This window comes from Bombus terrestris, chromosome 16, assembly GCF_910591885.1.
Source record: "Bombus terrestris chromosome 16, iyBomTerr1.2, whole genome shotgun sequence".
NCBI classification, from domain to species: domain Eukaryota; kingdom Metazoa; phylum Arthropoda; class Insecta; order Hymenoptera; family Apidae; genus Bombus; species Bombus terrestris.
Genome location: NC_063284.1, coordinates 1,916,689 through 1,943,623, shown reverse-complemented (window position 1 = coordinate 1,943,623; position 26,935 = coordinate 1,916,689). Strand labels below are relative to the sequence as shown.

At 38.8% G+C, this 26,935-nt stretch overlaps 1 protein-coding gene across 4 annotated transcripts in view; it reads left to right on the top strand.

Moving 5' to 3' along the window:
• The window catches only part of LOC100646757 (ecdysone receptor), a 188,212-nt gene that overhangs the window by 51,413 nt on the left and 109,864 nt on the right, over nucleotides 1–26,935 (top strand). For all 4 annotated transcript variants that reach the window (XM_012317565.3, XM_048413157.1, XM_003401619.3 and 1 more), the window contains one exon: nucleotides 17,108–18,604. The gene's annotated coding sequence lies outside the window, so the exon portion shown is untranslated. The remainder of the gene's footprint in view (nucleotides 1–17,107; nucleotides 18,605–26,935) is intronic.

Genomic DNA, 26,935 nt, shown 5'->3' with positions numbered 1-26,935 from the left:
AATTAATTTAATTTAAACAAATATTTAGACATTTGATCTTTAGTATGTTTACCAAAATTGCGTTAGTATACACGTATAATGGATATTTTATAATAAATAAATAATATTTATAGAAAACAAGACCTATCGTATACAGAAAATGAAATCCATAATATAATAAATAAGTTGGATTCGTAGAAAGTGAAACTCACGATTTTCAGTGGTTTGATAATGTTTAGGTTCGGTTTTACTTGCAATTTTACATCTAATTAATTTTTTAAATTTTATGCATTTATGGAAACACGAAAGGTACAAAAATGTATAAAATACACATGATGTCTAAAAATATCTACAGCATCGTATAAGATCGTCAAATAAATAAGGATGAAGAGTAAAAGGTGTTTCTGATGGCATAGAACAGGAATGGCGTATTAGTATAAAGTTTCTATGGTTTGGTTCTGGGTTTTGAGGTTAGAAGTTTCGAACAAAAGTGAATGGAGGATGTTGTGAGTTTTGAAACGTAAATACGTAATATGTAAAATGATCAATCGGGAACTTTCTCAATGATCTTGAACATTAAGGTTAGGAAGTTTCATCAATTATAAATAGGAGGTTTTAAAATAAATGATACAAAATTAGAAGGCTATATATTTTTATATAGTAACGTTGTATATAGTGTAAAGATGTTGTATTTACTTTAGTGTAAGTTCAGATTTTCTAGTGAAATTACGTGTCACAACAACAATCATTTCTTTAGTTTCTTTTCGAAACAGTCGTATTCGTCACATAATGATTTGAAATGAAATTTCATTCTAGCCACTAACTTTGGAGGTTATTATTCTCAGTTATTCTGGAATGTTAATCACCAAAAATAATGTAAATTGTATTTATGACTTTAATTTGTGAGTAAATATAATAATCGTGGTTTCTCGTAAACTTCTTGGCGATACACTTCTCGCAAGGTCTTCGAACATCGTAATGCAATTACCAGATAATATTCGCGATAAGTTGCAATTCGTACGTTCTGCTGGAAAACGCATTTCGTTGACCTCGCCGATGTCGTAACAGGCTGTCTGATAAAATTATACGATCGTGTTTGCCTTGCCTTCAGATAAAGTCTTTCTCCGTTCGACGACAAAAATAACTCGAAATTGCAACTTCATCCATTTCAATATCCATATACGAACAAAAATAATACAAAATTCGGACAAAATTAAGCCAATCGAATTTCATTTTATTGTCTGTTAATTAAATCCAGAAATCCAATTTAAAATAAAACATTAACGTACACAATTCTTCACTTAATCATAAATTCCTTTCAAATTCGGTTATATAGGAATTTATTAAAAATTGAAATTTTGTTAAGTTGCTTAGATCCTGCCGTACGAAATAATTTCTCGGAATATATTATTAAGGGGAATTTTTTTCATGATCAATTGATCTGACGACTTAATCCGAGCTAAACCGAAGAAACGCTGAGTAAATTCGAGATATCAGCTTTATACAGCGCTTTAGACGACGCAATAAAAGAAAGTTGGCTGGCTTACGGTTGGGCGTACGGAATAATTAGGTTTACATATTGTCGATGGATCTCGGGAGGATCATTGTTGTTATCCAACATTCGCTTTCGTGGCTTTCCACGCGCGGAAACCAGCTCGAGGTAAATGCAGTGTGACGATCAAATTGCTCCTTATCGGCTCGATTCCACGGTATTGTGGAAAATTACACGTAGATGGCAATTCTTCTGATGAGATTTAATTCACAATATCCCTGCCAATTTGTAATGATTTCCTACTTTAAGCTTGCAAACGCGAAATTTTATTCTATTCGTCCGATTTTCGAAATTTTTCGATTTCAAAATTTTATTTTAGTATCTTATTTTTCAGCTTGAGGAATTTTTATTTCTCTTTTTCCTTCCCCCCTTTTTTTTTTACAGAGTATTTTCAAATGCTGATTTCAGAATTTTTCTTCTTTCTTTTATAACTTGTCAGAATTATTTTGGTTATGTTCAGTTAGGTTAGAATTTTAGGTTAGCTCGAAATTTCTGGCTAGTTCTATTACTTGATAACTTATTTTATTAGAAGTTGATTACCTGCGTCGATTGTAGAGGTTCGAGGATATTATCTGAACCCGTAATCTTATCTTTAAAGAACAGATCACGAGAGATTCAGATCTGCGAACGGATATGTCGAAGTTTGTTAAGAATTTTGATAAGGATTGGGCTTGAGGAAGATTAACATAGAGGATTAAGTTTCTATGAATTTTAATTGGTTTTATAATAGGGAATTGATTTAACTAATACTATTGTTAATAGTTTTATACAAAATTTGTAAATATTCGTAATTCTTCGCGCAACGACAAAATCAAAGTTGGTTAAATTCGCGACGGTGCGTTTCAAAAACGCAATCGACTGTCTCGGCTGTTCAATTTCTTCGTTTCGCGACGCCTGTTGGATTTAAACGAGACCAGTGTCTCTCAGCTAACTTTACTTTCAATAAAATGGCAACATGTTCTCCTTAAGGAGTATAGAAATAGAAATAGAGGGCCTGATCAAAGTGAAATGTTGTGTTTCTAATAACTTAACCTGAGAGCCATTGTTACATTGACTCTGGCGGCAATAAAGGTCAATAACTATTTGCCTGGCAAGATACTTACGCAATTGATAGCTAGGTGCAAGGTATTTCTGGCTGACATGTTCATTGGTGGTCGCTAGATCCAACCGAATGGATTCTTTCTTCTTTCCCGGCCAAACTTCTTCTGTGTCCTATTCTTCAATTTGTCGATTGAAAAGGAAGAAACATTGTAATAGGGATTTGTCGGATATTTTAGGTTAGAAAATATTAAAGGTGGATTTAAGATTATTTATTATTAAATTTACTTATTATTGTAAATTTAATTATAAATTAAATTGAGCGAGAGGAACTAATCGATTGCGTTGGCTTCGAATAGGTTAGAATTAATTTATGAGAAGGTTAGAATTAGTTTATAGGTTATGCGTAACCTATAAAAATTCTATGAAAAATTAAAAACATTAAAACATCTTTTCTATGACTATTTCCACGTTGATTTTAAACCAATCCAATTTCTACCTAGTTTATAATTTCCTCTGTAAACAGACCCCTTCGTAGACAACTGGCAAATGGTATTCACGCGTAGTCAGCAGATATTTAGTTTTTCGCAGCTTGTTTTACGTCAGCGATCTGCATACAGAGTTAAACACAGTCTATTCTACTTTTTATTTTCGTTTATAAATATCTTTCGCATATAAACATTTTTCTTCGCCGATTGTGACATCATTTCAATAATCTGATTTCCTCTTCTCCTTCGCGGACGACGTACGATGATCCATCGCGAGCCACGTTGATTCTCGATCGAACCTAGCGTCAACAGACGATACGTAAATCGTTTTTTGCTTTCCTGTCCTAATGAATACACGAGAATTACCATGAAGATACTTTGTAGCGTGCTCGATCGCGCATTATTATCGAACGAGTCTTAAAAATGATCCGAGATGTGTTATGCAGCTGGCTGAAAGGGGTACATTATTCATTTGATCTCTCCAGCAGCCTTGACGCGGCTCGTAGTCAGCTGATGTGGCGATCAACTGATATTCACTGGTGGCACTAGAGCAGAATTTATATTCTTCCACCGAGATTCACCGATACGAATTAAATGAGAAAAAGCCACTATGCGTACTACAATCTTGATCAACGTTAGCAAACTAACCTCTATTAGTGGAAATTGGAACTTGTTCTACTATAGTTTCAGCCTGTTATTGTAATAAGATTTCTTTCCGTACCGTAAGAGAGAAACTGTTGAATATTCCACGTTTTATTGTTTAGCGACCAACCTCGGAAAATAGTTGTTAAAAAAGCCTTACAAGTACAGTTCTTACGAAAGAAATTCGACACAATTGATCGGAGAAAATAAAAATAATAAAAAATAATAAAAGATGGAACAAGTAGACGAAATAAATAATCGTAAAGTAAAATTCAGAAGTTGAATATTATATGATATAAGTGTGCGCATATAAAATTATGTCAAATGTTGGTTTGATGCCAGTCCAACAACATGATGAAGCCATTCGCTGTGACTGAACCGTGAAGCGTCGATTCCCCTAAATATCTTCGATCCTTTCGATGTAAAAAGTAATGGACTTTCGTAAATTGCCAAGGCTTGTAAAAGTTGTTCGAGAATGGATAAAAAGGAGGTCAATAGTCCCATCGATAAATCTCATTAACTCTTGAGAGTCATCAAATCGTTCGTTTATCTCTTTTTTCGGTTCAACAATGATGGCAGTCATTGATCTCTGTCGTGGTGACAAGATTCAGCGAATATTCAGGATTAAATTTATCACGAGCGATTCCTCATTGAGGACGACAACGTAGCGTTCAAAACTAACATGAAATATTAGAACACAGATTTAGAGATCTATGGTCCCTAAATCTGAGGTTTCGCACTTGGATGTCAAGGATTCCTAGAGAATTCAGATTCTAGGAAACTAAAGATTTTTCATTTATTTGAAACAATTCGCAAATCATAATCTCAATAATTTAAAACTCAATAAACTAAATCATCGCAATCCATAATGTCAATTTAAAATTAATATATAATTTCAATGAAAAAATTATTCAGACACCAAAATGGACAATAAATCTATGAAAAATGTGTCCTAACCTCTTTCCAGTCATTTCTACAGCCATTACAGATCATAATGCTAATATAAGACCCAACAATCCTAACCGAAACCTATCAAAGACATGTGGTCAGACATGTAACCACGATAAGCAAGCGTTAAGGTGCAAAGGCGAAAAAATATTGGCTCATAAATCGATGCTAAAGAATTCGACCTTGCTCGACGTCCAGCCAAATTCTCGTCGCCCAAGAACCTATATACCCGGATCGATTCAACCGAACAAAGCTCTGGCCTCTCTCTGAACCCGTCCCTGGTGATCGATCCTCGGGAGCATAGCCAGAGAACCGGATCCGATGGCGCGCCACTCGCATAAAGAAGCGCGAAAACGACGATAGTACGCGCGGCGACTTTGACGCCGGCCAGAGCCACATCGTTGCCGGGCGTAACAACTGCGAAGCTGCAGCCAGTGCAATCGTCGGCAGACGGACTAACTTCGCATGACGTCACCTCAACCAGCGTATCATTTTTAGCCCACATATACAGCCGCGCTGCTCGAGGTCCTCTCCTCGCCCTCGCCGCCGTCGTCGTTCCACCGCGTTCAGGTTGGTTGTGTGGGGATATGCGTGTACGGATGGCCTGGTGAATGCACACACGGCCGACGGACTCTGTGGACAGTGCGAGTGACCGAGTGCGCGGTATAGGCCAAACTCATGCAGCGATGGGTTCGAGTCGAGTAGGATTACAGTTAACAATTTGGAATTTTTTTGAAACATTTTGTATAGGACGAATGATTAATATTAGAATTATTAGAGCGAGAAGAAAGATCAATTTGGAACTTTTTTAGAGAAATTTTAGGTGGGCCAAACTTAGCTGGCGATGGGTTCCACTTAGCATCGCAGTTGTTAAAACAATTGGAGTTATGTTAAACAATTTGGTATTAGATTATTGTTAGATAGGATATTAGTTTCTGTTGGAGGAATTGGATAATTTGGAAGTTCCTAGAAAAATTTTCTATAGGGTATATTTAGTCCTTTATAGGTTAGAATCGGTTCCCCACACATGTTGCAAATTATTACACAACATCTTTCTAACTTTCTAGCCATAATAACGAACACATCGTAAATTAGTTTGGGTAAAATGTAATTACTCGGTAATTAATAATTTTATAATCTAAAAGATTACGTTTTGAGTTAAACTTGTTTAGATTTGAAATATTCGCGAGTTGTTCGAGCATCTCGGTAGATGCAAGTGTAGGCACGAGCTCATGTTTTTGTGGGAGATGGTAGGTTCCTCGATTGCATTGTGGGCGCTTTCCCTTGGCACTAGTGACCGAGCTGAAAACATTGCCCGCTCATACCGAGAGTTCTTGAGGACGATAGACTCGTGTGGTCTTTGCGTCAGTGGTTCTCATCTCGACTTCTTTAACTTTCCACAATTTTTCTTCAAAGTCCTAACAACTTACTTTCTAACTACTTTATATGCCTCTCACCTGTAATAAAATAAATATTTGATGAATCTACTATTTCATACATAAAAGAATATTTAAATTGAGTAATAAAAAATTGAAATGTAGATGAGTTATGAAAGAAAATGTCATAACCTCGACAGCGTTCATAAGACGAAAGGGAAGGATGCGTAGAGGCACGTACGATGAAAGAACGCCTCGAAAGAACTCGTAAATGATGAGCAAGGTGGGCAATGAATGGGGGAATGAGCACGCTTTCAGCAACTGGGGTTAGAGTGCTTTTCGTGGGGACAGTTTCAAGGAAAGTCATGGAATTGGAAGCTTCCATAATTTTAGAAAATACCACCCTTTAATCTTCCACTTTTTTTCTTTTGCTATATGTTGACGAACATTCAACACATTTTCATCTTTAGATATTTTTCTATAATACCTGGATATTTAACAATATCGTTTAGCGATTATTTGACAATATATAATTTATTTGTAAAATTTTATGATCTTTTACAGATTGTAGAAATCTAATTTTAGAATTTTGTATCTTTATTTTAAAACTTTACTTGTTCGAGTTTACTTCTTTTATCAAACTCTCTACTATCAAACTTGTTACCCTTGTACAAGGCAATTTTTTAACAATTTAATAGATCATAAAATGTGATGTTAATGTCAACTTGTAAAACTTCCTGTATAATATTAATTCAATTGATCAAGATGGCGCTGTCGTCTTCGTGTATCATGTTGTCAGCTAAACGTGAAAGCTTGAGGGATATTTATGGGATATTTATTGGTTAAGTGGAGCGACTTGATAATAGGGAATTTTTGATCATGCCGAAAGTAACACGACGGGAGATTGGCCGTTTCTGGCAACGGTGGCCGGAATGTGCATCGCTAGCATGTAGTAAGGACGAACCGAGGACAATAGCTGAGGATGCATTTTTGTTCCCTGGACGCTTGATGAATCCCTAATAGCTATGGGAGTGGTTTCGTTCACCGAGATATCGTTATAAACGCGCGCCATATTACCGTTTTCTTTAAACTAGTTCTGAAAACACCTGTAACGTCTGACAACCATTGTTTAACACGATTTATTAATATCTTGTTTAAAAGAAATTCTTAAAGCATCCCCCATCTTTAATAAAATTTCTAATATAGCACTTAACTAATAATAACGATATATATGTAATGGAACTAAGAAAGGAACGAAAGCAAAGTCTACTCTCTCGCTAACGTCCCGGTTCCGGAATGGCTTTCCCTGCTTGAGACGAAACACGTTAAACTCAGTCGACTATATCGTCTGTATATAGACGTCCTATTCTACTTCAAGCAACTGTCCCAACGACTCTCGTACGATATAGCCTTTACGTGACGAGTAGCTAAGAAATGAATAAACATAAGCGTCTAAATAATCATATACAGCTAGTAGGTACAGATAAAACGTATAGTTAATATTAATTAGTATAAATGAAAAAGCAATAATTGAAAGTGAATTGCGCTAAGTATCCAGTTACTTATGGTGTACATTCTCGATGATAGAAATCCTCTCGAACGCAGTGGCTAGGATAAATCAATATTGGAAACAGTACGGACTAGATGTTCGTCGGCACAAGCAGCCGAGTCACGAGTGTAAAGGTTAGGTTTGCTTATCTCACGCGAAAGTTGCATTAATAATCCACCACGCTGGTTTTACATTGCTTAAATGGAACAGTAGACTTCGCTTTTAAGCTCCCGTATGAGGAATCTAGCGATTTAACGATCAGCCCTAACGATAGACCACCAGAACTCCAGTTTCTGCCTGATATTTTTCGTCTCGGGTTTCCAAACGTGCTCTTTCTCTTCTCGTTTCGAACGCTCACAGTTCAACGTCTAACGACTGCACCTTTTTTTGTTGAAAAATGATCACGCGATTCGTTCTGTTTGCAAGTTGTTGAAACCTCATTAGCTAGATACTATTGTTAAGCGTTCTAGGGATATTTTTGACTAGGTTAGGTTTTAATCACTAAGCGTTTGGATATTTGGCAGGCTGTCTATATATATATATCGGTTAAAAATTGGGGTTAGGTTAGATTAGATTTTGGATCGCTTCTTCGTTGCGCTTTTCCAGATGCATTTAACCATCTATCAATTTGAACAGTGTTTATCGTTTATTATCTATACGAAAATTAAAACGCAAAAATTCCCCAAATATATCAGTCTAGTAACAAACTTTCATAAACTTTTCATCAAAGAGTCGATGAACTTAAACAGTGTACCTGAATCAGCCTGGAAAGTACTTGGTTACAAACACTCTTGGCTCGGTTCCGTTTATTGGACCGTATCGCGATTACTGATCACGAAACCGGGGAGCGTAGTTTCGCCCGGCGGTTCACGTTCGTTGAACGATCGTTGACGGGACACGCGCCACGAAATTCGAGCGGGTCGCTCGTAAATTGCGCCAGCAGTTTCGTCTCAACACCGGTTGCGCGTACTCTCCTCAGTGTACACGCGTGTGCACTTGTTCACGCAACGCAACGTGGCCTCCGGTTATCCGTCGCTTCTTTTCTCTCCCATCCACGCTAATGGGCGTTTCAGTCTGCCTGCAATTGCATTATACGCGCGCGTTATGCAACCACCGAGGGCTCTGGATCACACGCCCTCCCTCATCCCCATGTTGCTTGCCTTTTCAAGGGTGAGTTCCTGGGGCATGCACGTTCAAGCTGATAGAGTCTCGTTTGTCCGCCTCTATATCCGGAACGAACACGAACGGCCTTTTGTAATTTCGACCGGTTTACGTTAACTATTAAAAATTTCAGAAACCGTACAAACTCGTCCTTCTTTACACTTTTGTAATGTGACGCAAGTTGTCGAATAGAAGCTGTGTCTTGGACCTGTGAAACCATTTAGGAAGTTACTATTTTTAAAAGAATGTGTCGAGTGCATTGGTGATAATTGTTCGTCAGATTCACAAAGTTGCTGAAAAATACCTGAAAAGTTTCCTTACAATACGTGATTGTGAAACCTATGAAATCTTCTAACCAATTCTGCTGATCACCGATTAGAATTCCCTAGACAAATAATTCCACAAATTTTAGGGAATTTTCCCTTATTTCCCTATGTCTCTAGCTTCCTAGGAAGACAAATTTTATCTTCCCGCCAATACCAGCGAAACTCTTAAAAATTCTTATTTAAATCAAAAAACTAAATTTTCCGGTCCACGTGGCCATTCCAATTTTTCCCAATTTCAATCTATTTCTTACGTTCGTCAATCGATAGAAGTACGATTGGTCTTCATAGCTGAAAAATACCATCCGATATTATGGATTCGGAAAACGTAAAGAAGTCACGTTCGTATGATAAAGTGGCGATGAGTCTACGCCGGTGTCCTCGACACTTGGTTCGGCCCAAATGGCGCTGTCGATGCAGTTTTTTCGGTGTATTCTGGATAAGTAGTCTCGTGGTCTCGAACGTGACGCGGCCATCAGCGTTTGTGGCGAGTATCCTTCGAATTCCTTTGTTCTTGCTTGCCCCCAGGGATCATCGGGTTCGCTGCTCGGTTTGAAACGTTATTGGATTACGTTCTTTCTGCGGTTTCTTTCTACTCCTACTCTTACAAATACCACTACGCACTACCATCAATTTTTTAATCATTCTTACACACCATCGCCGAGGAACTGCCTGAAAATTATGTTCGCTCAAAAATTGCGCAAAGATCTGTGTTCGTTGAATACGTCGTTTGGAAGTTTTCGGTTTTGCTATCAGTTCCATCTTAGACACTTCGTCCCGATCGGTAAATTAGGAATCTTGCGTGCGAGATAAATTGTAATTCGCGAGGTTAAAGAAACACTCGAGGTAAAGTTAATTCTTTCGAAGCGAGAAACTTTGCCTCGTCGAGCAACGTCACGCGTAATAAGGTTAATTTACTTTCTTCAAATTTCAGTGAATTATTCGACTGCCATAAGAAAGATCTCTCTTACGAAATACGAACTCGATCGATAGGTTAAGAAGCAATTTGACTTCACGAATTCCCCATTAAAATGTATACTCGTATTCGTATAATATAAATCGTCGACGGTGAATTATTCGAATCGAAGATATAAAGATCGCGGAGTTTTCTTTGCGTTCTATGAACTGGAAAAAAAATTTGTCGAGACGATAAAAATCATAGAATTTCCAGACGTTCTATATATAGTCTGCATATCGAGTAATCTCGGATCACAGTTTGTATATGTGTATCGGATCTCTATGTCTGAATGTTAATCAGTAGAATTTTCATGACTAACGAGATCGTTCGATGGCTGGATCGACTTGCAACTCCGGAGTTCGCAGTCGCGTAAATATTTATCGGGAGACGAGGGGTCACTCGGCGGAAGTGGTAACATCGGTATTGGTATAGGTCAGTTTATTTTCGAGCGGAATACATTATCGATCGGCCGTTAATCGTATGTATGTATATGCGATGTAGGTACACAAGCGGACCGGCTCTTTGTGTCGCTTATCTTATTCGTCTTCCTCTCTTTTTTTTCTCTCTTTTTTTCTCTTCTCGACGAATAAAAAATGGTCTGCTTGCACGAGAGAAAACGTGAATCATCAATATATACATTCCACTCTTTCGACATAACATAACGCTCTTGTATCTACTATCTTATTTAGAAAATTAAAGCTTCGCTAATTTTAATCGAGAATCGAGCTATTATATATAAAAAAAGAAGATATAGAATTTTATTTAAACGATTGAAATTCTAATGAAATGCTAAATGTTTAAAGTCTAGCGAATCTTCGAAAAACCATAACTTTGACGAATACTTTGAGAAACTGAAAAAGCGAAATGTGTCAGTGTTCCGTCTCAAAGGACGTTGCAACGTTTCAGTAAGAAAGGACGTCCGTTTTATTTTCACCTTTCTTTCGCCAATTCAAGCCGAACACAAACGTTTGGCCGAGCATGAAACATCGTTTTACGAGGACAATGAGAGCGTGCATGATTGCGAGGACGTAAAATAGCCGGCACGACAATGACACGGCGGCGAAGGATCCTCTTGGACAGACAGTGAGAGAGAAAAAAGGAAAAAGAAAATAGTAATTTGCAGCCGGCGAACGAGAGAGCGTAATAACACTCAGCCTTGACCATGCTCGAGTCGCACGAAAGTGAACCTGTTTGCTTGCTCTAGAAAATCGCTGATAAACTTTCATGCTTCTTCCACTGGATCTTGCGCAGCGAATTCTCGCACCATCTTTGTGTACAATACAAATAGACGTGAATTTATAACACGCTTGGCAAATAAAGAACCAAGTTTAGATTAGGTTAGGTCTAGACTTTTAGAACCGTAGTCTTCGCACTTGACAAGATTCAGCAGATTTCTTTCAAAATAACTCCAACGAGATACGCTGTATTTGGATATTTGACAGGGAAATTAACCGCGCTAAATATATTGGATCTGCGAAATAGCGAAGCTTTACGAATAGGTTAGAAATACTTTGTGTAGGAGAAACCGAACGACGAAGCAAATCGAGATTTACTGGAGGCGATAGATATTATTTTTCCCTTCGAACGTCTTCGAACATTCTATGCAACAAAGTTGCGATGATATCCAGGTAAAAAGAAATCGATTGGATGTCAGAAACGATCGTCTACTCGCGAGGGAACCTCGACAGAACTGTGAGGTTATGTAACATCACGGACAGACGAGGCTCGGGGAGAGGTCTGTCAAGTCTGAGAATCATTGACACGTCGCCGTGGGAATAGAGAAGAAACTGTGTGACAGCACTGTCTCCTTTCCTCGGTTGACAGCAGGCAATATATCTAGGGAATTTCCCCCTGTGGGACTTGAATTAAACAAGAAACCACTCCTCTTCGAGGAACCACTTAGTAAGTATCGGTAGAATTCTATGAATATCGTATTTGAAGCAGTTTTCGGGTATTTCAAAGCTTAGGCTTACGTTGTGATTAATTTCCACTTAAAGAAAAGATAAAAGGGGAAGGGTGTTATAGTGGATTTATCAATGGGCTAGGGATTTTCACGAGAATTCTAACGAGCACAATTTCTATACGAATTTCTGCGGTGAAATCCCACCAAATCTCTGGATCTGCGTGTTCCATAATATGCAAAGATTCGACGTGCCAAATTCTTGTCGTTATGGGGTCCATAGCAGTTGCGGTCTTACTCAATCGATAAGAAAAATCGATCGATAAAAACCGACGAACAGCGGCGCAAAATTCTTGAAATATAACGAAATTACGTTGCTGTGGTCGTTTTCGTCGGGTGATAGACCCGTTTCAGTTAAAAATTACAAACGAAAGAATCTGGAATTGGACGAACGATCACGTAGGAGTTGCACGATGACGGGAAGAATCTAAGAAGCGGCGGAGGATTGCAGAACGAATTAATTAACCGGTGATCAGCAGGTATTGTTCGTTCGTGTGAACGAAGGAAACGACCCAGGCGAAAGAGAGAAGGTTGCACGATAAAGGTGGCCCGAACGAGAGAGAAAGAAGGAGGAAGAGGGCCGTAGGTATCGTAATACAATACTATTAGTTGAACTTGAGCTACTTATGAATGACCTTGTCTGGATCAGCCATACATTTTCACTCGTACCACGCTGGTAGCGTGTCCTTTGACTATCGCGTGTCTGAATGCACGTCCTGTGGTGGCTATGGCCATTGTTTTTTTCTTTTTTCACGCGTCGGATAGTCCCATGTATCACAACTCCCAGCTTGGGTATCACAACAGGAGACGGGGCCTGTTTTGTCTGCTATTGAAACGTTGTGCTGTCGGTGTTGCAAAATAGAGGTGTTACGTTTCCCTACGTCCAAGCGGATTCTAGATGCTTCGTTGACCAAATGGCACTCGATTGTATGTCCCTCTACACGTTCTATGGCGTAACACGAGTGGACTTTTGTGACATAGATCGTTAAGATAATTCCTTCGGTCCAACTTCTTTTTACAGATGTAGAATCATTTCGGCGACTACTTTACATTTCTACGATCATTCCTGTGTCCGACTATTTATGATCACCTGTCTACATCGAGTAATCACCCATAGGTGAATATTAGAAATATAACATTAACGCTGCTGCGATCATTCATCCTATGTAATCATCGTTCCCAAATAGCCAGGTAGAAACGGTTGCAGGTAGTAATTTATTTTTATTAGAATCATTCCTACCTTTGACCAGTTATAGTCACGCATAAACGAATACCACGAGTACTTTCCACTATTACAATCACACTTACGACGTTCAATCTGCCTAGTCATCATTTTCATAAGTAATAGTCACGGTTGGCGTCAAAAACCCGGTTGGTTATAAAATGACAAATTCGCGGGGAGCTGGTTACTGTTCTTTTCCGTGCAAGAAAATTACGTTGCAGTGGCGCAAGTGCGGCCAACCACGGCCAAGTAACATTATCGAAGCCATTGCTATTCTTCTTGGCGCTGCTAGCGGTCGAAGGACAATGGGGGAAAGAGATCAGGCATAGGGAAGGAAAGAATGCAGGAAGGAGAGTAATAGGAAAGGGGAGTGGGGCGAATAATGTGCCTGAGCCTCGACATCTGTCCGGAAGTGCGTAGACGCCTTCCATTTTCGTTTTCATTTGCATACGTTGTGTCCGCTGTGTGGCCGCGTCTCGTGGCACGATGCAATCGTGTCGAGTACCGTGACAAACGGGATCGTTAAGGACGCGTCTTAATTCGACGCGTGGCGATATCTTCAAGTTCAATATGCTCGACAATTTTTTAACCCATATTATTATTATTATTATTACTATTATTATTTATTATTTGTATTTATATTATTATTATTTTACTATATTTATATTATTATTATTATTATTATGGTATTATTTTTTATGAATTAAATGCAATTATAAAGATATATTTTGTGTAGTTGTAATTAATACGTTTGTTTATTAGTATCTGATATATTTTCGAGATATCTTTGCGTAGTAAAAAGTTTGTTACGAAAAAGGGGTCTCATTTCTAGGAAGACAATGGCGAAAACAATTCTCCGTTTTCTTTCAAACTAGATCCGTATTTCACGCGAATGCTATCCATTTGAATCTTTGATAAACGGTCCGTAATTTATCCGGCCATTGTGTGTGAATTACCATCGTCGATATTCGGCTGTCTCCTCTCTATAGCGACATTCGTCGTCGCTGGCTTTTGTAGTCGCGCGATCTCCGCCACGATCTTTCGCAATAATTTTAAAAGGCCGCTTATCCAGCTTCAGCCGTCCGCCGTACATTCACGGAGATTCGATCTAAAATGCGCGGTTACACGGAGGAACCACTTCGAAAGCTGAGTGGGTACCTGAGATACGCGAATTTCTCTCGAAACAGACATTCCTAAAACTTTTCCTTCGAGCTATTCGAGTAACACGTCTCGGATCTTACAGCCTTTTAAAAATTCAAACGTGGCGCCATTTTGCAATGGTGCTCTGTATGGTCGCATGCTTCCAAAAAGAGATACATTTCCTAAATGAGTATGAAATTGTTATATATCGTAAAATACCATTAGCTTTAGTACAGAGAGGTAAAGCTTTTGACGAAACAGAACGATTGTTGATCATATAAATTGCAACTATGTTTCTTTGTATGGTAGAATATCCCTAGATATAGGAAATTTGGAACTTTTGTTGGTAATAGATAAGAAGTGAAAAATGTGACTTGTATAACCTGTCTCTAAATTTGGGTAAAATGTTTTTTGGTTTATTGTTCGTTACCTGGTGACTAGTTTGTTGTTTGATAAAGTTGTCTTGGGTGGTTGAAGCTGATCGTTCAAAAGCAGTGCGAAGGTACAGGTATAGTCCCACCTGACTTAAAAATATGCTTCTCACAGTGACTATAATCACTGCATCCCAAAATAGCTCATACAGTCACAGTTCAAGTACTCCTATTTAGCCCCCAATTTCACCAAAAATGATCCAAGTCTAAATAAATAGTCCTGTCTCTGCATACACCCGAGCCTTCTATCTATTTGCCTCGGTGATCATAATCACAGTAGCCAAAAATAGCTCATATAGTCGCGATTTGAAGTGGAATATACGAGTTGCAAGTTCCCTAGGGAGATCGAAAAGGGACAGGGTCGCCACTGTGCCAGTTTAATTTCGCATTGACGTAGGTCCAGGGAGCTGCATTGTCTGTAGCACATTGTGTTCGCATGCGTAACACCACAGGGCCGTGGCCGTCGCGTTGCGAACCAGGCTTGATGCGTGAGCCTCGTTCTTTGTTCCATTCTCACGTGAAATGGCCACACATAGATACAATGTTGCGAGTATGTGTGTGTGTGTGTGTGTGTGTGTGTGTGTGAGCGCGCGCGCACGAGCGCCTCGGCCGACGATCAGAGAGGGTGAAATTAAAAATACCGTGAAACCCTCCGTTGCAGGCCGTCTCTATGTTTTCCTCTGACGCGTTCAGGGCCGTCGAGCACGAAAACGGAGCCCTGTTTCCCTTTTGCCCGCTCGATCGAGGCCACACCGCTGATTTATAGGGTATTTACCCTTCTATTTATGGTCTGGCTTGACGGTTGGTTCTAATGCTGCCCTCGAAGGGGCTACGATTACTGTTGGTATTATTATTACGAGATCCTGCTTGACCGGGCCCTCTTACATGACTCGAGTAAAATTTTATGCTTTGTGTGTTGCAGGTTATTTTTGTGTTGATAAATTTATAGGTGTAATGGCAAGATATTGGGTAATACAATTGACGAAATCATACAAGGAAATCTTTCAGATTCCAGGGATTAAAATTTTAACATACCATTTGCATTCGATGTAAAATTGTATTTTTATTTATTTGTCAGGCAGTAAAATATTATGTTTGATGTAATATCGTTATATAATATATGAAATATTTTTGATTTTTCATATTCATATTTTACTGAATCCTAAAAAGAATACGTTTGGTTGAGTTATTGTAACATAACCTTAAACATAGCCTTAATTCTAAAAAAGATCGGTATCGAAGTTACTAGGTTAGGTTTGTCTTTTAGTTCGCACGATATTTCTCGTAATTCAGGAACGAGAGAAATGTTTCATTATTGGGATGGATAATCGTGGACATATTAAATTCATCAGCTTCGTGGCGGGTTTGCCAGGATCGTTCGGGGGTCTCAGACTATGCCTGTGCGTTCCACTTTGCCTGCGTATTCCGTGAAAATTAATTTTCTGACTCCTAAGAGAAATGCACGTGCATTAAAAGCAACGTGCCCTGCAATCCACTGGCAAACACGCGCCATTCCATTTTGAAAGATATTACGTTCTCTCGTAGAAAATTTCCTGGCTTTTCTTACGTTTAATTATAATAGTCAAAATTATTAATTGCGAAATTTTTGATCACGTTGAGGCGCCCTCTTTAGGTTAGATTATTAACCATTAATTACGTTGCAGCGATTAGGTAGTATTACTCAAATTTTGAAAGATTTGGACATTATCTGTTCGAAGCTTTGAAAAATCTAAATGAACTCTAACCTCAAAAATTTAGTTCTCCTTAAAGAATATCAGTACTATATCGAGTAGATAATATTACAGTAATTGTACAGAGGTTAATGGATAGTTTCTGCTATGTGTTCAAGATTCCTGGATCTAATGGAGCACTAATTTCAAAATTAAATTCTCGGTCCGCATTGTCAGACATACATATTACGATGATTAGGCGATAATAATTTCACAAACGTTAGACAAACAGGGGTTAGGCAATAATAAAGGTTAATAACAGTATCCAATTGTACAGAGGTTAAGGGGTAGTTTCTACGATCCATTCAAAATTTATGCTCCTAAAGGAACACTGACGCTAAAATTTAATTCTCTTTACACAATGTCAGTCATGTAACAACCCTGTTTCTCTGGTTACAGACGATAATGGTTAAGCAGTGATAAAAACCAGAGAATATAGTTTATTTTCTTAGGAATTAATTGTATAATATCGAAAAACCTGAGACCTATAAACGTATATTCGTTCGTAGCATATCTTTTACGTTCCTAACCTAACTTTCTCGTATCAATTCACTTAAAAAGAAGAATATTCCTAAAACGATGTTATTTATTTATTAACTTTTGATTACAGATGGTGGTGGTAGTTGAGCACCAGTGGGAGGAGGGCGGTAGCGGGGCCCAGGGCGATGTGGCTAGCAAGTGGGAAAGCTCGAGGAGGTGATAACGACTTCTGACCTTCCGTGAGAGCGTGTACCGCGACGTAGAGGGCGCCGCCGTCGATCGTCAAGCGAAAAGGCTCACCATTCGGAAGAAAACGAGAAGGAAAAGGCGGAAGAAGAAGAAGTGGAAGAAACTGAGTACGAAAACGGTTACGAAAGAAACGAAAAGGGTGGAGAGTGATAGAGAAAGAGGGAATAAAAAAGGCGAGCTCTAAAGGGGAGGCAAACATCAACAGGGATAGAGAAATACAGATACGTGTTTTGGAGAGAGAAGTACACGATTAAAACGCCATAAAGTTTGAAGAAAAAAACAACAAAAGATCGAATTGAAGGGAAGGAAAGAGGGTTGGAAAGAAGCGGGGAAACATTGAGAAATAAATTCCTTCCTCGTGGCCAGGTTGAGCACACACAAGACATTCTCCTTCTGCAGCGGGATATCGCTCCTGTACATTAAAAAAAAAAGAACAAAAAAAATATAACTTCTACCTTGAGAACATATACCTCGTGCGTACAAGTACCTTCAAACATAACCTCTTTTTCGCAGCGTAATAGTGCCTAGGCCCCTCCGGAAGAACGCGACTACAAATAATAATAATAATACAAATAATAATAAATAATAATATTAATAATTAATAGCAACGTTATACATATATTATATATATAAATCTATACAGAGAAAATAAAAGATCTAACGAGAGACGAAAGAAGTTTTAACGTTTTAATCATAATCGTCAGTTTCGTTCGACTTGCAAGTCACAAACATACACAAACACACGTAAAACATAGGCAAACCCAGTGACTATCTGTATGTATACGGACGTGAACGTATGCAAGAGAGAGAAGAGCGGTCTCTTGAGATCAAGATCGAGATCGAGCAAGTTACGAACCGTTTGGTCCAAGGTTGGACAGAATCTGAAGAGGAAGAATCGTGGTGGTGCGTCGATATATAGATCTTATCAGGAATATTCTCGTTGATAACGGTACCTCTCCCCCTTCGAGCCCCTTAATCGATTAATACGAACCAGGACAGCGAAGTACCTGCAGCAAACACAGATATATTTATAAGAATAATTTATATGATATATATATATATATATTATATAAATAAATGAGTATATATAATACAGACACACAAACAGACACCGATAGTAATAAAATAGTAAAAAGCAGCCTGTTGAAAGGCGACAAGTAACAGCTAAGGGCAAAGAGAATAATAACGATATCGATAAGAGTATATAATAATTAAAAAGTAATAAACGATAGTTGTTAAGAGGAAAAGCGAGAAGAAGATCGTACAACAGAGTGTGAGTGCTTAAATAATTCTAGAACGCGCTACGGTTAGAGTACTTCTACTTTTCACGGTTAATCTACTCAGCAATTGCGGAGCCTGTTCTACATATACGATCAAGGTGAGTCTGATGTTCTTTGAATTGATAATTGTAGAGTAGAATTTCATTCATCTGGACTAATTTGAGGATCTTCTCAAATAATTCGTGTAACTGAGTTTCCAACGTATATTCACTGTAATTTGGTTCTTCGAGTTCTATTGCTTTTAAACATTCTGTACAGCATATTGAACTCTAGAAAAGGAATTTAATAATGGTGATAATAAATAGTCGATTTGTGAAAAGATTTCATGTATTTAGGAATGTTTATTTAAAATAATATTTGTTATATATGTGCCAATATTTTTCAACAAGGTTTTACAAAATCAATAAGATAACCCTAATTCAGATCTAGTTCAGCTATCGCGTCAAACATTTTTTGTTCAGTCTCAATATACCGTAACAAAGCACATCCTGAACGAGTCTGACACGAACAAGACGAATCTACTTCCTCGTGCTCAAACCACGACAAACACGCTCAGGGACTACAAACTACTGAATAGATATCAAATTACAGGGACATACAAACTACTGAAAACAGATACTGAAATTCACAGTTGATTAAGACGTAAAAATCAGGAATATTGCTATATCAAACATCATCAAACACTTATCATCCGTTATATATCAAACATTTTGCATCAATTTCCAATATTCAACAAAAAGTAATAAAGAACATCCTCGGGAAATCGGATACTAGCAAAACGAATCCTCTTGCTCGTTCTCAAACCATGAGAGACGCGCTCAAACATATTCAAACACACTCATATTAACACAGACCATGAAAAAGAGAGAAGATACACAGGTTTACAATCGATCGGTACGTGTTGCGAAAATCGTTCTCACGCAGGAGTAGATATCGCATCGGCGGTGCTTTCACGAAAACGCAAGCCTTGTGTTTCGTTAACGAACGTCCAATATCCACGATCCGGAAAGCGGCAGAACTTTTACCGGAGTCTCTATCTTGCAACGAGGATCTTCATTCTCGCGCGATAATTAGCGGCCACGGGTGGACGAAAAGCCGACGATCCACGCCGATGGGAGTCACACGCTCGCAAGTGAAAGGTGCCTGATACCTTCTCGCAGTTTCTTTATCTAGCAGCGTCGATCTCTTCGTTCCCCTCGCTTCGCTCGGCGTAAATTATCCTATGGAATTCTTTTTACGATCGTTGCTCGACATTCGGTCGAATCTACCCAGGCCTCTCACTTTCACTTACGAACGCACAAGTTCCGTGACTATTATTCGACAGGCCCCCGTATGAAATTCACGCGCGAGGCCCTCCTGGCCTCGTTTTCCATTCTGACCGCACAGGACAATGATTGACGTGGATCTGGACGAGTGTCGAAGTTTATAGTTAGATTTCACGTTGAGCTAACCTACATTTACGTTCGAAGAAAGATTGAAGTATGACGATATGACAATATGATGTTGAGCTAACCTAAATTTACGTTCGAAGGAAGCTTAGAGTATGACAATATTATTAATGGTAGGTGAGCAGGCTGTCATAGTAATAGAGATAGGTACGTTGACCAGACTGTGATGAAAATATGATTGAAGAGCTATTGAAATACGAATTTAGGCTTGGCAGGTTTGGTTAGGTTGGATGGGGTTTGAATTCAGTTTGAATAGATTTGAAATAAGTTTAAGTTAAGCCATTAGATTTTCAGATTCGAGATAAGATTGGCAAGGTTGGGAGATTTGAATCAAGTTTGAGTCCATCTTATCAAGTTTTGATCAAGTTTGAGCTAAGTGTTGAATCTCTGTGGAATGATTTATTCGTTAATATACTTTTTGATAGAACTGTGTAATATCAGTCTTCGATTCTAGTAGAAAAATTGCGTAACTGTACAGTAGAGATGAATTCAGGAGTAAGCTTCAATAATATCATTCCTAACTAATTTGAACTTGTAAGCAACTCTTGAATGCTAACAACTGCTTCAATCCCAACACTGTGCAACATTTGCCTCGTTATTGAATTACAAGTTTTAGGAAATGAAATTGGTTTCCCCGCTCCCCTGAAAAATCACTTTCCTGTAATCGTGTCATTATTCCATCCTACATAAAATATACAAGAAGAGTATGAATCTTGAAATTCCTGGAACCTCGGAAAAAGCCAACCACTGTCACGTATCTTGTATATTCTTCGAGGGTATATTCTAGTAAATCGCCAGGTTCAGATGTTTTCGCTGGGATAATCGTGTCGAGGTCATATAAAAACACGAAATTCATAGCGATTTAGGTATCGATGCACGGCATGTGCAAGCGCAACACGCGCTGCGGTAGGTGATTCGTTGGGTTTTTCATGGTGAAGCAACTAACGGGTATCTTGGCGACTCGTTTGGCTCACAGGTAGCAGGAGAGTCATTGTCCTGCGTTTACGTGACGAATTTCCCGTGCTTGCTCGTCTTCGCGAGTATCGTTCACGGCCACGCTATTCGCATTTTAACAGCTTTCTAAGAAGCCTTCGACAGCCTAGTCCCTACTGCCTTCCTAGCTTCGCTATGTGTTCGCTTTAAACTTCTTCAAACTTCTTCCACTTCTCCTCCCACGCGTTCTTCGTGCACACGTGACTATTTTCACGATGTCGAGGAACGTGGAACGGCGTGGACGTTGATTTATTGTGCTTAGTTGGCAGATCCTTTGGACATTTCGAAATTGAGAAGCAGGTTCTGTTTGAGTGTTTCGTACAGTTTCAGCTTTCGTTTGATTGCTTACAGTCACCACTGGATTATAAGTAGACTGTGGAACTGTACGCAAACTTATATTTTTATGATTAGGATTAAGAGAAAGCCATCTGGCTAGAAAATAATTTCAGAAATACGAAAGCAGTTTGGAATATGTTCAAATTAACTAACCTAACCTCAAATCCAACTGTTTGAACGTATAAAAAATGCATATAATATACATAGTATAGTACTTGTTATAAATTCTAACTCTCTCATTTGTGTCCATAAAAATATGCAAATAAACATACACGATCTGGTGATCAAACGATAGCAAACTAGAGTTAAAGATCCAATTCGAGAAGCAACGCGATCGAAAATCGCGACAAGAATCGACGGTAGAGGAACAATAGGAAAGAAAAAAGTGTTTGGTTTACAGTTATCGGTTGCTCGTTGAAATTCTCGACGCCGTCCGCTCACACGTGCTTCGATTACCTCTTCTACGTCCCACGAAGCCCGTTCGTGATTTCGCGCCAACTCCTCCGGTCAATTGTTCGCAATACTATCGAGGCAGCCATTATAATTCAATAAAATATCGATTTGAAGCCTCAGGTAGTTAGGAATATTATTTCTTTCTTTTTTCTTTTTTCTTTTAGTTTGTATTTGTAACAATTCTTATGTACGCTAATTTTATTCTAAAAATAAATTTATTTTATATTAAAGGAGGAACAGTTAGAACAGATTGTGGTTAGGTTGGGGTTAGGTTGGGGTTAGGTTGGGGTAGTATTGAAAATAATAAGATGAGTATGATGTAACAGTATTAGTAGTAGGATAAGTGTAGAAAAATAATGTTTTTTATTCATTTAAAATAAAAGAATTTCTTTCTGAACTTTGAAAAATTAGAGTTGGAATATTCTAAACGAATGTCACCTTGTAACTTTGTTTTATGATGTTTTAATGGATGTTCGTGTATACGTATATTAAAGTAAATAATTAATTTTTGGAATAAAGGAATTCCTAGATCTTTTGAAGATTTGGAAATCTGGTAAAAATGGCGTATTAAAGCATTAGAACTTTAATCATGATCAACGTTAGTATCATTGTATAACGTTCTCTTATTAATTTTTATCAACGGCATTAAATAAAAAGAAGTTTTTGCTGCTATGCATTATGATTTTTTCTGTTTAATTTTCTACGATGCACGCAAACTTGAGATTAACCCTTGCCTTATGATATTTAGTCACGTGCTACATATTATGGCATCGATTTACATAGTAAGAACAGGTTTCTCGTGTAACAATTACTCTAAATACATACGTAAACTCTAAATACGTATTCAAATTTTAATATCGCACGTCTGATACGATGTTACAATATCGAATCGCTAACATTCATAACTGAAGAGACCTAAAAAGGATAAATGGTTAAATCTAACCTTGATCTTAATCTAACCTAACATTCGCATAAGTTGCACAAAATTTTATAGATGTATCTCAACGTATAAATATTGCTAGTTAACAAATTTTATATTTAAAATCAAATCGTATGAACAATCTTTGAATCTAACCTATGGAGTATGGACTAATTGCGATAAAACGCCAAATGTTTAATGACTTTAGACGTGTAGACCTCTAAAGAAACCCTAAAACAGGAAATTATAACCTAACCTCAAACTCTAATCACATTCTACGTCCCATCAAACTCCTTAAATAAATCCCCAAATCTCACCAATAGAACCAGAGACAAAAGACAAACATAACCTCTAAAACTAACCTATTAACACGTCTGTAATGCGCTTCGAGGTGCATGTATGAGTACTGTAGCACTCAATTAGAGCAGGGTAGATCGAGTATGGTAGAACTCCACTTATCTGAACTTGTCGGGGGACAAACATTTTCGTTCGCATAATAGAAGTTGGCGTTGAGATAAGTGAATTGAACCGGCAGAAAGTTCAGTAAATCGGCCATTAATTAAAATCTCGTTCTGGCAAATGGAGTTCTACTGTAGAAGAATGGAGAAGCTGAGGTCACGGGGTTCCCTGCAAGAATTCGTGCGGTGAAGAGGGGGGTTGGCAACGAAGGGTGGGACGAACGGCATGCGGTCGACAGGCACGGTGAACCAGATATTCGAATGGCATCGACGGGTCTCTGTTTCTCGGTGCAGAAGGAGCAGGGGTAGCAGCGGGACGCCCGAAGAGAGGAAAGGGACAGTCCGGGGAGGCGACTGGGTACTGGGTATACGAGGTAGTGGGTATAGAGTGGAGATATCCAGGTCACAAAACAAGTGTCGCAACCGACCACGTTGGCACGCTCCTGCGATTATATACACTTTGCGTCTCCGCGCGCCGGATTTCGACTCCTGCTGGCTTCCCGCGTGGAAACTGACGGGCGTGCCTGTGAACTGGACTATCGATTACTCGCGTGCCTCTAGCCGTATAGCGTCTGACTATGTCTCGATACCACGAGGACGGACCGTGTGGAATCCTGTTCGGGTCAATCAGGGTCACCGGGTATTTCTTGTTGCGTTTGAGGTGTTGCTTCTGTTTTAGGGTCCCAGAGTACCAAATATATTTGATACCTGACTCTATCTCTGTTAGCAGAGAAAAGAAGTAGACTGAAAATTAGATCGGTTTTGGGGTACGTTTGAGGAAGTTTACGTTGGCTTGTCATTGTTTGCTGTAAAAATGTTTTAGGCGAGTTACATAGAATTATTTCCGTTTGCTTTGCTCGCGGTGGTTTGCATTGGCTTTCAGTTCAGTTTCAGTTGTTTTGTCTTAATCTGTTATTGTTCTTTTTGGGGTTAGGTTTGAACTTGGTTTGAGTAAGATTCGGTGGAATTTTCTTCCACGTAAGACGTTGAAATTCGCCGCGTGTAAACATCGAAAAGACATTGTAACAGCGTTTTTTTGAAGCGAAGAATTTGGGATATAGTTATCCGTGGATGAGATACGCAGACGAAAGACTGGGCGACGAGGGACAGGAAGGTAACCAGGCCGTAAAAGGATCGCGAATCGGTCTCCATCTGAAATCGCCGGCAAGTCCATGTTTGGTCTTGGTTATCTCGTTTTAACAACGCAAACCTTTGAATCGCTTCATTCGTCCTTTCTCTCTTCGTCCCTCCGACTCTGCTGCGATTCTCCCCTTTCTTTATCTTTGCACAACTCGCCTATGACCAATTCCTGGAACAATGATTCATCCTTCGGTATCGTGATTTTCCTTGTGATATTTTATCCTTGTTGTGATTTATCTCTTCAGATACTCGACTTTGATATTCAATGTATTGCCACTCGTACACATACTGACTACTTGGTTGTTGACGAAACACTTTGAAATTCTATCTTTTTAAACAAGAAACTTTAAAGAAAAAATAGTCTACATTTTTACTTATTTATCCACGTACGATAATCTCTCGCTAATTTTCACTCGTACTCGGTCGGTAATTAGTCAACTTCGCATATATTAAACAAATTTTCAAGTTCAATTTTATCGGAAACGAATAACTTTTCGCGTAAAATCTCTTTGCCGATTATGCCATGATTACTGGAACGTAGATTATCGAAAAGATATTAATATCATCGATTTTTTTCGTCGCACTTCTCCTTACATTTCGTCCAATTGCGTTTGGTTTCTTGGCATGCACGCTACTTTTAAAATAATCCCATAACAAGAATGCGTCATCCAACAGCGTCACACGATGTAGCAACAACACTGGACCAGACCGTCGCGAGTAGATCGAAAGGTGCGTGTGCACGTGCGTCGCGGCGCGAGAGCACGAAGAACACCGGATATGGGCTAGACTAGAGCCAGACGGGCCGGAATGGAAATCAATACAGTCTCAACACTCGTCGGCTTCTCCCAGCCACCCCCTCGTTTCCCAACCTACCTCATTCTCTCACTATCTCTTTTTTTCCGCGGCCTTTTTTCTTTTTTATCTTTCCCTTTTTTTTTTTTTTATCATCCCTAGTTCTGACTCGTTGTCTTTCTTCCTGGTGGCATCACAGGCTGCCAGAGCAGTTTACAGACCTAACACGGATTACACGCCGCTGTCAGACAATGAATCCTGAGATCTCAATTCTCCTTTGGTCATTGTTCTTTCCTTTATCCCATTCTTTATCTTTGGATCCTGCTTGTACTTGGACTTTTAAATTTTGCAAAAATTTTCTATTGGAAAATTTTATCGGTTTATTGGTTCAATGTTAGGTTGTATATCGAATACCTTGGATATTTTTGAAAATTGTAAATTTCTCGTATTTCTGTTCCAATTTTCCATATCTCTGCTCCGAAAATGGCAAATTTTTCATACTCCTGTTGTAAATATTTTCAACTTTCCTTATTCTTGTCCTATAAGTTGTAAATTTTTAAGAAAAGATTTTTTAAATTAGGAACCGAATAAGTTCCATACGCCCACTGAAAAATGTTGCCAGCTTTTTACATTTTTAAAATTACAAATTGAAAACTTTTGGACGTCCGTTTTTGCTTGGGCTTCCACATCTCCGGCGAGGAAAGATTCTCTCTGTGTGTAAGTCTGCTAGTAAAGTAAAGTGCTACTGGGTCATTTTACGGTTCGCTGTCACAAAGTAAAAAGCTTTGAAAGATCACAAAAACCGACCAAGATAACCAAGACCTAACCTCAATCTTTAAAATTAAAACGCAAGATTACGAATCATCAGGAAATTCATTTCGGAGAAGGTGTGTATAAAATAGGCCGCGCGTATAGTTTCGAGAAATGCCGTGTGGCGGCGTGGTTGAGTTAAGAAAGAGACTGGAGAATTTAGTAGACGTCGCAGAGGACGGATTACAGGTTTTCATGCACGCCTTCGTAATTGACGGCCTCTTAATTGCAATCCAGGATCGCGTCCCTAATTGCGTCGCGGTGAAAGCAACATATATCCTCCATCTTCTCATCCTCCTCTCTCTTTTACAAGCTTCACTGGCGAATTCTGGTTTCGTGGTCCCGGGACCGGTTCCTTCTCAGGAGAGTCGCCTCGCTTATTGCTGAGTAAGTTCTCGTAATTAAAGATGACCGTTCCCAACGGACCAAGAAACGATCTACACGAGACTGGACTGGTTATTTCACGAGCAATATCGATATTTGTTGAACGCAGTTTATCAGCTGCGGCCGGTCTCTCAATTATACGTATCGATGATCGCGTATGGTTTCATCTGGTCAATGTTAAACTGGCTGCTTGTGATTCTTGGCAGATTGGGTTAAACGGTCACGTTAGTCGCTACGTTCTCCGAACGTGGTCGTAACGTTGGTCCTTGGAGATATCTGTTTCACTCGTTTTTTTGCTTCAGTTCGGTTTTGTAGATAGCGACTGTGGATCGAGTTTCCTAATGTTTACGTTACCTAATCCGTTCTTTAGTCGTATACCAGCGACTGAAGACCGATGTTGCCTAAATTTATATGGGTCTTCCGAAACTAACGTTGGACGAGTACAACGACGTACTGTAAACGTTACAAAAGCACGAAAAATCGACGTTTACTTTCACCTTTGCAATTCCATTTCCAAATCTCTGAAACACGCATGCACAAGTTCAAACGAAAACTAAAGGAAGGAAATATCTAATGACTGAGCTAAAGCTATTGAGTTGGCAACTAAGTGATCGCGGTTTTTTTTATTACAACCTAATGACAAAATTGCCAACCCAATACGATTTTCTCGAAATTAAACCAGTCAGAAGAAGGAAC